Here is a 12,449-nt window from a genome sequence, read left to right on the forward strand (position 1 = left end):
ACCTTCTTACGCACTTTAAGAGAAGATTTCTCCACCCTCCTACGGCTGTGGGGAACCGCAGACACCGTGGAACCGGTGCTGTCCCACAGGCGGCCAGTGAGAGCTGCAGCATCCCCTAACTGTGTGCGTGGATGTGGACTCAATTCTAAGTGGAAGCAGAGGTTGGAGGAAAAATACAACGTGTGACTGTTCATCAGGGGAGGGAAGGGATCCTCAGGAAGGTCTAAAGCACGCCTCAGAGCCATGCTTTGCAGGAGTGGCCAGTGCTGTGGCATGCGGGAGAGGCAGGCAGCCAAGTGCTGCTGGGCAGGCAGCAGGGTGGTTTCATGGGCAGGGTATGGTGAGCCTGGCCACAGGTTCCCTGTGTGAACTGAAGCAAACAGCTTACTGATTTTCCTCTCAGGCAAAGGGGAAGATAGAACTGCACTTTGTACCATGGGTGCAATTCATGGAGGTCCAACTATAAATTCCCTTGCAAACCACATGAACGCTGCTATATGCAACTGGTTCTTGTATCTTCAGTGTGTTTACACTGGAAAGGAAGTCCTATGAATATATACTCTGTCTGCTCAGCTTTGTCTTGGATCTCCTTGTTAGAGCAAGCTACACATGATACTTGCTGCTTCTTGAAAGCAGTGTAGTCACATCAGTGTGGCACTGAGCCTAGCTAATTAGCCCTTCTTGGCAGGTCTAATTAGCCTGGGCAGGGAGCCACACTGATAGAGCTATACTTTTGTAGGTTGCAGTTCTTGCTTGGTCCCAGTCAGTGCAGATAGATATCTGCATCACATCCATGCTGTGCTGCAGACATACCGTGAGTGCTTCCCGGGAGCTCAGGACCCTGGCAACAAAACCCAGTGTGAGGCCAACTGAGGACTGAGGAGAATGGCTGGAGCTGGAGGGCTGAAATGCTGTTTCTTTTTCCTAGGACAAGCTTTTGGCCAAAAAATAAAAATAAAAAAATTAAAAAAGGAGTCATGCAGACTTTTCTCTGTTTTTTTGCTTCTCTAATGATTTCTCAGAATACTCTGAACCCTGGGATCCTGGATGAGGTCAGTCACTTTTGTGATCCATTCAAGCCCTTTGTGAGATGGAGGCAGGGCCTCCAAAGAGAAAAGCCACAGGAAAGCCTCATATCCCTGGGATAGCCAGGGTCTCCTGCTGGATGGAAATCTTAGTAACAAAATGAGTCTCTGCATGTCCTTCCCATTACTTACCGTGGGCTATGCCCCTGTTTGGACTGAGGATTAGATGGGTCTCAGTTTGTTTTCAGCTGGAGGTGGAGACTAAGCGGCAGCTAACAGTGGAGGCAGGAACCCAGATGGCCACCCTCCTAGATCAACATGCAAGCATGAGAATCAAAAGGAGAATATGTCACGAGAGCAAACAGCATAAGAGCAAGGGCCATAATGCTTGGACTGGCCATCATCCAGGTGTCCACCCTCTTATCACACCATGCACTATTGTCACACATGGACCTGGCATTTGTGACCAAAGCATTAAGCGAGTGTTTGTGCAGTGAGCAGAGCGGGAGGCTGCTGTTGAGAGGGAAGAGGAGTGGAAAGCCAGCTTACGAGCACGTGGCACATTGCCTGGCCAGCACAGCGTGCAGCAGGGGAGGAAAGGCATGAAACAAAAGCCTTCCTGCAGGAGCAAAGAGAAAAGACCCGCTGCTGACAGAAATGAAACAACACAGCTCACTGCGTAGGCCAGAGCTCCTGGGGCAGGCAAGGCCAATAGTTGTAAAAACAAAGTTTTAAAGTAGGAAATGTAACATGACTACAAATCGCTTTGCTTCCCCACTTCTGACCCCTCTCTGCATGTAATGGGGTGCTGGACCATGACATGGTGTGGTGATAGCAATGGGACGGCATGTTCTGCCCTGAGGCCTACCCACCCAGTGTGGGCGCTCACCGGGGGCTCTCTACCCTATCTAGGGGCTGCCCCCTCACCCCTCCAACCTCCTCCCAAAACAGTGGGCTGCCCCAAATAGAAATATGCCCAACATCAGCCTTTGAGGCCCAGCAGAACGCAGTGGGGAAGCCAGATTTCTTTGGAGGCCCTCTGCCAACAATAACAATCATACGGTGCCATTAATTCCCACTGGACCTGACTCACAATAGCAGAACTGGGCAGATAATTTGCAACTGATATATCTGTTGTGGAGACAGGACACAGGCATTTTTACCAACAGGTCATCTACACCCCAGAGCAGAGTCAAAACACATGGTGAAAAATACGTTTTCCTCCTGTTTCCATCCTGGCCTTACCACAGCTTTGGGCTCAAAATCAGGGCGAAGGAGGGCTGAGAGCTGCCTGGGAGATCTGCAGGCACAGCTCTGCTATTGCTTCATCTTCTTCTTCTGTTTCAGTGCATCTTTTTACCAAAATATTTGCTGTGAATGGGATTTAAAAAAATAAGACAACTGGAAAGGGCATGGGAGCACTGTTTACACCCTTTACACTTTCTTCAGAGCCACAAGCTAGAGATGGAAAAGTCATATTAAGTCCTAGAGGGTGAAATTTTCCAGGGCTTTTAAATCACTTACCACTCTGACAAATGACCTCCAGAGAAACTCTGTGTGGCAATTTCAGTTATTGAAGCCCACCAATGTATTTTCCATTCCTTGTCTGGAAGTTGCCAACCCCGTAGCACAGTCAGAAAAGGAGGATGTGTAAAAGCCTCAACAGCTCAAGTGAAGAAATTATGCAACATACTGTGACTGCTGAAGTGAAGTCACAGGCTCCTGATGTTGATTGCTGTGGGGAGAAATAAGTGCTGAGAGAGGAGCATGGACAGGAACTGGGAACAACCAAGATGGACCTTCTCCTTCCACTGCAGTTCTTTGTGCCCTTATTTATTACTCCTTATTTGATGAACCTCTGAGCTGTTTAGATGCCAGCTCTTACTAGGAAGTTCTGTCCTATACTTGCACGGTCTTGGAAGAAGAACTGTAAGGGTTGCCCTGATGAGAGACTGTCAGCTGAACTGTACGGTGTGGGTTGTTTGAATGGCATGGGATCTGCTTCACGTGAGCTTGGCTCTCAGTGAGACACTGAGATTGGGTTGGTTGCTCTGTTTCAGTGGAGTTACTTGCAGGGAATGTTTGGTATCACATATATTACACTTTGAAAATTATAAATCTGCTTCAGAGGAAACAACCCTTACAGTTCTTCTTCCGTACAACAGCTCTTAAATCTCAAAAGGCATGTGGTGAACAAATATATCTAAAGAAGGTGAAGTACCTGGTTATTACCGCAGTAAGGTTGTAAAATTGATTCCAAACTATGCCAACATGAAAAATGATTTTTTTCTACCTAGTGTCTATATTGGTAAATCATCTGTGGTGTGGAGATATCTTGTAGTGTTCTGTCCTTGTGAGACTTTGGAAGGATCAAGGCAGAGAACTGAGAATTGTGTGCAACCACTGGAACAGGAGAATGAACCTGTAGGATCCAGAGGTTCCCAAACAGAGACTCCAGAAGTAAGCAATGGACAATTCAGAGCCCCATTTCTCAAGAGGACAGTATTAACCTTGAGGAAACATGGCATCCTCATTTCTCATCCCCTTTTTTTTTCCCCACTGGGTGAAGGCCTGGTCTCACAGAGCTCAGTGGCACTGTTGTCACTGTCCAGCAGAACCAGTTTCCCTCTGCTCCCAGTTCAGTTGTGCTGCCCATTGCTTGAGCATTGTGAGAGGCAAAAAGCCACTGAGCTTGCTAAGCCTTGAACTCCTTTTGTGCAGTCAGCCTTTTGGCCTGAACCCCTATGCGGAGGGCACTGAGGGAAAGCACTTTTTCAGATTCTCTTTGTTCAGAAGACATTTTGGTTTAGCATGTTGGAGAAATTACATTGGTGGGAGGGAGAGTAAAAGAGGAAGAGTGGAAGAAAAAGGGTGAGTGGGTGCAAATTATTTCATTATGAACTTTCCATGAAATAACAAGGGTAGAGTTAGGGCTGAGAGAAAATTAATTTATGGCAGAATATTGTTGCAACCATTCTTCAACCAGCCACACTATACGAAGATAAATAAAGCTCAAGCCAGATCTTCCCCTGGGTTAAGCCTGTTAGATGGAAGATTTATGTGCAACTGGTATGTAGTCTGATAATTCCACTGTGTGACTGAACAAAGGTCTTCACTGGCAGTGTAGGATGTTGTTAAAGGCACCGATATTCAGAACTGAAGCACAGCAGGAAGCTGCCTGATGAGTCTGTTACTAAATTTCAGTGGCCAAAAGCAACTTGTTGATCTCTGTGAATGTGTTGCTCACAGCACAGGGTACAGGGCTATCTCACAGTACAGCAAACATGAGACTTTTTTTTTGTCAGTGACCATGCAGAAAAGACAAGCTCTGTTTGTTCGGCTGAAAAATGCTTACACCAGCTTATTTTTTCCCTTGAAACTCAGCTTTCCTAATTCTGTATGGGAAGGCTTTTTTTTTTTTTCCCCTCTTTTTTTTTTTTTTTTTTTTTTCCCTTCTCTGGGCTTTTTAAAGTAATATCAGTATTATAGTTAATGAGGCAGTGGAAAGCAAGCTGGTCCATTCGCTGTAGCTAATGACTCCATTCCCGTGAGCCTAATCAAAGATTTGTACATCTAATTGCTGTCAAGTCAGCTCTAACCACCTGCCATTTCTGCCACACCTGAGCTCCCTTCTCAGTGGCCATCTCTTCTAAGGGAAGGAAAACACAGCTGCCAAGCAACCCTGAAATGGTGCTTTACCCTTAGAGCAAAGATCAAACAGTCTGTGTTGTCACTGAGCAATATGGATCTTAACTGTCTGTGGCACAGATATTTTTGGAAATTTGTTAACTTTACATTGGAGATTGGGGAAGTGAAAAATACACCCTTGACTAGACTTGTCCTAGACTTATGACAGGTGTCTGTCAGAGGCAAAAGTAATTTTATTTGGCTCACCACTGAACAAGGTTGAACTACATTTATTTTCAGTTTCCTCTGATGGAAAATACCACTGTAGCCATTATTCCACTCCCGCATTGGGCTGGTGGTGTATTTTGACCAATCTTTTTCCTCAGCATCACAATTCCTAAACATCCTGCCTTCTCCATAGGGAATTGATGCAGGAAATGTTGTGGGGCCATGTTCACTCGAATGTAAGAGATAACTCCTGTTCATTGTTTTAGATTAAAAAAAAGGAAAAGAAAGAAAAAACCCACATAAAAAAATAATAATCAGTTCCTGCTAAAATACTATGAAAAGAAATATGTTTTTGTGATCTGTGGTGGATCAGCTTACCTGTATCCAGGCAAGTGGGACCCCTGTTTCTAAGAGTTAGATAGATATGTAATTTAATGTATTTCTTCAACCTTACTCTCAGAGAGGCTTTTAAAGTGGTTAGGAAAGAAGCAGTCTATCAAGTAACACTAAAACAGTATTTCCTAATGATAAGAGAATTACGTGATTATTCAGTACAGTTGGTTTGTCTGATCATGTCTGACCAGTTGCTTTCCTGTTCTTGGCCACGTTGAGCCCCTATAACAAAGGAATACAAGTGTGAGAAATATTACAAGTGTACCCAAGTGGAGATGGAAGGTTCCACAGTCACCTCTGATGATTGACCCAGGTAAAAGAAGCCTTGCAAGTGTTGTTGTTTAGGGAAGAGAGACCATATGGGCACCCCAAACATTATAATGATATTAGTTGGTGATAACCATAAACCACAAACACAGATCTGTGGAATGAGAGACATTGCTGATTTTCATTCTTATTGAGCTACTTGGTTTCCTTTTTCAACCGATCACAGAAAGCAACGACACCATTAAGATATACAGAATCTTTGAAAGAATATGATGATTTTTTTGGGAGTGACTTGATCCAAACATAAGCTGAAGTTCTTTTACCAGTGTGGAAAACTTTCCAATAGCTCTTAATACAATTTACTTCAATTTTAGGATCTCTTCCTCTGCCAGAAGAGTTTAATTGGCCATGAAATCCTTAGAGTTTTACATTATGAGTTGACAGATGCATAGCTTAATTTAGAAGGAAAACCACAGAATAAATTTAAGGATCTGAAAACAACTGACGGGTCTATAGTTACCTGTATCAGTCTGAGAGCTTAGAGCTAAATTCTGCTGCTCATTTTAACACGACTAACTAGTATTGCACTGTACTGCAATACAAACACAAAAATAATTTCACTTTTGTCCATTTTTTGTGGTAATATTTAAAATTTCTGTTACGAATATCCTATAATGGCTTCAGAAAAAGCAGTTACAGAGTAGGGAGGCAACCCTTTCCTCTGAGCTGCCAGATAACAGAGATTCACACGCACACAGCATGGACCAAGATGCAAAAGTCAAGTGGGGTGCTGCCATCATAAATTCTGTAATTCCTGATATCAATGAGCTAGCTCCCAAAGATTTAAACCCTGAGGTTTCTGTGGTTTTCTTTACTACTTAAACTTGCCAGAAAATAAAGAGGACAGAAACTTCTTCTATCAATATCCGAACCATCCTACCAGGCATGGGAAGGCCATGTTAAAGTCCATGCACTACCCAAAAAGATTTCAAATGATTTCTCATTTTCCAGGGAGAATATTAAGGACTGACTTAAGATTCTGCATCCCTGCCTCAGTCATTCATTCCTTCACATACAACTGAAGTCAGAGCAGAGATCCATCCCAGCCTATTCTAGGAGGCCTGGTAGCTGGTGAAGGGGTCAGTTAGCTACACTATCATCACCTGTGGTATAGGTAAGGATCTATAACACTCTTCAGCTATTCCTCCAGCAGTTCTGTCCTCAAGAGTCTCATTCTTGACTGACCTTATCTTCATAAAGGGTTCATAAGTGGGAATATGGGGTATGTAAATACTCTAGGCAAGCAGTGGGTAAGCCTTATAAGAAAATAATCATAGAATCATGGAATTGTTTGAGTTGGAATGGACCTTTAAAGATAATCTTGTTCAACTGTCCTGCAATGAACAGGGACACCAACAGCTCCATGAGGTTTCTCAGAGCACCATCCAGTCTGGCCTTGAATGGCTCCAGGGAAGGGGCATCCACCACATCTCTGGGCAATTTGATTCACTGCTTCACAACCATATTGTAAACAATTTTTTTCGTACATTCAATCTAAATCTCCCTTGTTCTAGTTTCAAACAATTTCCCCTTGTCTTATTACAACATACCCAGCTAAAGAGTCTGCCCTTTTCTTTCTTATAGCCTCCCTTTAGATACAGAAAGGTCTTCTTGGAGCCTTCACTTATCCAGGATGAACAGCTCCAGCTCTCTCAGCCTGTCACTGTAGGGATGTTTTCCATCTCTTAGACCATTTTTGTGGCCTTCCTCTGGACAGACTCCAACAGGTCTACATCTCCCTCTTGCTGAGGACTCCACATCTGGACACAGTACTCCAGGTGAGGTCTCATCAGACAGAGTAGAGGGGCAAGATCATTGCCATTGACTTGCTTGTCACACTTCTTTTGATGAGAAGCCTAAACTAACCTGTCTTGCTGATTTTGGGAGATAGTTGTCTCTACAAGCAGATTCTTCCAAAGAGGGGTAGGTTCCCAGATCAGAGAAGCACAGACTGGATTCAGAGTAGCCATAAATGTACTCCTTCTGCACACTTGCCCTATCTGATACCAATGAAGAGGGAGACTTTTCAGAAGCTGGCAAGAATGCATAGGAGAAATGGCAGAAGCCTTACTCAGTTGAATATTTTCTCCCTGCTCATCCAAAGAAATGAAGGATCAGCTGCTGATGGAAATTACGCAGTTCCAGGGGAGCTGCTCAGCCAGAGGAGTGCTAGCAGTGAATTGTGTAGATCAGTAACGCCTATGATGGGATGAACTATGCCTTGTCCCCTCTTGAGCTGCGATATGCATGCAATTTGCTGAGCTGAAAGTTTTCACGCTGAACAATTAACAGTCCTTCTAAAAAATATGTATACTGGCTCAGTTCTTTATAAGTGGTTTTGTTATTTCTTTTCCCACTTTAGTTATGTTTATCTTGACACCTCTTGACACCACTGCTAGTGCTGAAGACAAATATACGTTTGTTTCAATTTCCCTCTTAGTGTACACAGAATGGGAAAGCCTGGAAAGTCTGCAGGATAACCTCCACAGATAGCAAAATCCATTCTAGACGGCAATGAAAACACAGAATTCTAATCAGGAGGGAGAGAGTATTTTCAAATGCAGTCCAAAAATGCTTTCTTGGACGGTAATGGAGTACCATGGTTTTTGTTCAGCTCTTGGCCAAGGGTTCACATTTCTCCCTGGGGTCCAGAAGCTGGAAATCACAAGCCACTTTGCATAACACCACAGAGGCCTCAAAGCCCAACTGCAGCAGTGCATCCTCACAGTCAGCTGTTTCTGCAGCACCACCTGAGGCGCCACAGGAAATCTATGAGGGATCAGCAGGGCAACCTGTTCTTGCACGGTGAAAACAAGGCTCTTCAGGGTGGAGATCACTGGAGTCACAGCTTTCTCTAATTGGAAAGATTGCAGATTGTCAAGGGAGAGAGGATCTTTGGAGCATAAAAGCAGTATTATTAGCTCTTCTACAATGGTATTCAAATGGTAATTTAACTTTTGTCTGAGAGAATAGATTAAAGCAACAACTCAGAGCAGTCTTTATTTTATTCAGTGTTCATTTACTTGTGTTTCTGCCTCTGTCTGCATAAGAAGAGCTATGGAAACTGAGGCCTCCAGGAGGCTAATACCTCTCCATCTCCTCCTTTTCCCCTGTAATATAGTCAGCTGCCTGCTGTCCTGTTAGAAGAGTGACAACTTGTGTGTCTGGGCAGACAACTGCTGCCACAGGTGAGGACAAAACGTGGCAATGTTGATACTGAGGGACATGGTTTAGTGGGCAGTATTAGTGATAGGTGGACAGTTGGACTATGTGATCTGAAGGGTCTTTTCCAACCTTAATGATTCTGTGAATCTATGATTCTATGAAGGCTAAACCATGGTAGCTGGAAGGGGCAGAACATGAGACAGTTCTTCACTTAGACTTTCAGACTACTATCAGCATTGAAAACCATTGCATTGGTTTTACTTTTTCTTACTGGGAAAACTTCCACCAAAATTGTATTTTCTACAAAATCTAAACTTTCCAAGTTTCTTTTCTTTTTCAGTACATTTTCTTCAGGAAAATTAACCTGTTCTTCTCTTTTAAAACAAATTTTCCATTAAGTTACCTGTGCACCCTGAGAACTGTTGCTGGTGTCCAGGGAGCCCTTGCAGACACATTATGAGAGGTATCATTTGTATAGGAAGTTCAGCTCACAGGGGAAAAGGATCAGCAAGAGGCACTGTAGTGCCAATACCTTGCTGCAGTATTAAGTGCAATTTAAATTGAATTTACCACCAGTGAAATGCATTGACATACAGATTGAAACATTTGGATTTGAAAATAGCTGAACGTTTTCTTTTAGTTGATAATGCTGAAGCATGTTTATATTACATTTATGTAACAGTTTGGAGGGGGACTTGAGATTCCTCAAATAACATTAACCCATTGACTTTCATCCAACTGGAGAAAGGAAAAAAAGAAAAAGAAAATAGTGGTTCTCATGTGGAAAATATTCTGAATTTCACTTCATTCTGTGAGTCATTTATTTTTCACTTGTATAAGAACACTTAACACCCACCAAAAAATCGTCACAAATCCATGGTCTCCAAGGATCCACAGCTGTCAGGAAGCAGCACACAGAGAATGTATTACTGGCTCTGAAGGGAGACTCCCTACCTTCAGCCTGTATTTCCATTACTGCTACTAAAGGACAATCTACCAGCGCTGGGTTGTAGGGTAGAATTTATGACGTGCACTATCTTTCCCATACCAATCAATGGAGTACATTCAGCAATTTTGTTTTAAATCTAACACAACATTGCAGGAGGAAAATAGAGTATTTCCCTCTAGTTTTTTGTTTGTTTGTTTTGTAGCCTGGAGGCAGGTAACCCCAGTAGACTCCATGGCTAACTTAGAGTGGATTAGTTTGTCTAGGTGTACTAAATGAGCTGATGACCAATGAATTCCTTATGATAAGCACATATTTCTTAAATATTGATAGAATGAAGAGGTGCAACCTAACAAAGAAATCAAAAGCTGGATATCCATACATGCATGCCAAGAGGGCTTCTGAGGGAACAGCATTGAACAGCCTCTGCCTTTCCTCTCCTGGCTCCAATATGAATCACAAGCTGATTCACTCTCTAAATGAGGGTTCAGTCAGTTTGAGGCAGACACTTGGTGTTCAGAAGTCCAATTCTAAAGCTGAAATGAATTTATGAAAAAACAGTCTTAATGAGATACTGTGGGCAACTTTAGTAATTATTATTTTCCCTCTGGGCTTTCCAGCACCTCTTACGCATGCAAGAATGCAACTACATTGTAAAGTTGGTGTTGCCAGATAGTACAAAGATGTAAATGAGAAATTCACAGAATCCTTTAATAATTCAAATAAAACAAATAGCAGAGTGTGAGAAGTGGGCAATCTTTATTTGTATTTGCCCATCCTAAGCTCACTGATAACCTTCATGATGAAATGGAAATGTTTCACATCTGAATTGGTTTCAAAACCATTGTCTGCAAGTTTTATTCTGGAAGCAAATTGTTCCTATGTCATAGTCAAGACATTTCCTTCCCAGAAGAATGATGTTAATGTTACTATTAGTATTAGTATTAACGTTACCTAGAGGAGATGAGTGTAAAGTGTGTATCAACACCTCATAATATGATTTTGTACAGTCTGCTGAGTCCCAGTTTTACTCTGCAAAGCAACATAGGTAAAGCTAGCAGTATTTCTCATAGCTGTAGGAGGTTTGTTGCAGCAAATCCAGGAAAGCTCCATGAATGCTTGCTGAGCCATGACCTACTCAGGAGAGCACATCGTTCTTTCTCCCTTCCACTATGCCTGGTACCCAAGTTACTTCTGCAATAGTGCCAAGCATGGATTAGATAAAGCCATCGAGATGTGGACGCTGCACTTGCAATTTCATGTAATCAAGTTTCCTATTTACATCCCGTAGCTCAGAAATCTTGAAAACCTGATACAATCACAAGTGCACAAATAAAGCTGTCAGTGGGATTTGGGGCTGAAAGTAATGAATATCGTAAACAATTGTTTAACTCTGGACCTTACTGCTGAAAGTTAACCTGTCGGTGTCATCCTATTTATCTTGCTTAGCTTACCTATTCCCACACTTGACATAGCTAATACTAGTAAGTATCTGTGCATTTGTGTGTCAAAAGGAAAATAAATCTCATTTGAAAGTGAATTATAGCTGTTCTCTACCCAAGCTCGAAACCTGTTCAGTCCCTGAATAGCCATAATTCAAGTAACTTTTTGATTTGATGATTCCTTGGAATTAAATGATAATTTAAGTGTGGAAAGGGTATGTAAAAGCATTGGTGAATGGAAAGAATAAAAAAATCATAGAAATGCCAGGAGTATTTAGAGGAACAATTAACAGATATAAATTTGGTGTGACAGAGCAATGTAGAATTACAAGGCAAGTTGGTTGCCCTGTAATTATAGTACTATACACTGACTTGTTTTGAATTAGCTCTGCTGTTAAGAAGGAGTGAAGCCTTTGTTATGCAAAGGTGTAGAGCAAAAAAGTAACTGACCCAGCTTTGCAACCAATCTGATATCCTTTTTCAAAATGAGAAGTACTTTCTCATTTACATACTATGAATATGCCTATTAATCTGTATCAGGGTAGTAGTGCCAGTTTATATAGAATACTGTAGTCAGATTCTGTTTCACTAGTTCAGTAATAGTACCTTGTCCTTGTTTCAGGCACTATGTCTCTGCATCTCAGAGAACCAGCAAAGAACAGAATTTATCTAGAAACACATAGGAAACACATCCAGTCAATATCCCTCCAAATGAGGTTTCTCCTATCAGGGAAAACATGCTTTAAGGTTTGTGGCTAGAGCCACAAGAATATTTAGATGCTGCATGCAAAATGATGAGTCTCAAAAGCCCAGCTCTGCTGCCACTGAACCCTGGAGACACCTGCCATCCCTGGGGGCCTGTGTGCCCAACAGCAAAGTTCCTCAGGTACCTCCAGATCTGCTTCAGCATACAGGAGAACTTTAGTTTTTCAAGATAACCTTGTTCAGAAAGAGCAAAAGAGGCGTTAGGGAAGGTACATGAAGTGGAGCCACAGAAGATGGTGCAGATCCATTGATGTCTGAATCTGAAACGGTGCAGAACAGAAGCTGGGAGAAGAGCAACAGTGCAGAAGGAAGACACTAAAGAAGATTGAAATAGGAAGTTTGGGTTTTATCTCTTCTGATTTGAAATATTATTAAACCAAATGGAATCAAGCAGTCTCCAGCACAGCTCTTTCTCTGTGCATGCAGAAGGAGATAACTCTTGACTGCAGATGTTGCCTCAGGATCCACCTTGTTTTTTCTCTTCCTCCAGTCATGTGTTGTCTGGCCTCCATCACTGGTTGTTAGTGAATT

This window comes from Coturnix japonica, chromosome 1, assembly GCF_054131305.1.
Source record: "Coturnix japonica strain WE chromosome 1, WE-NBRP24, whole genome shotgun sequence".
Classification (NCBI taxonomy): Eukaryota; Metazoa; Chordata; class Aves; order Galliformes; family Phasianidae; genus Coturnix; species Coturnix japonica.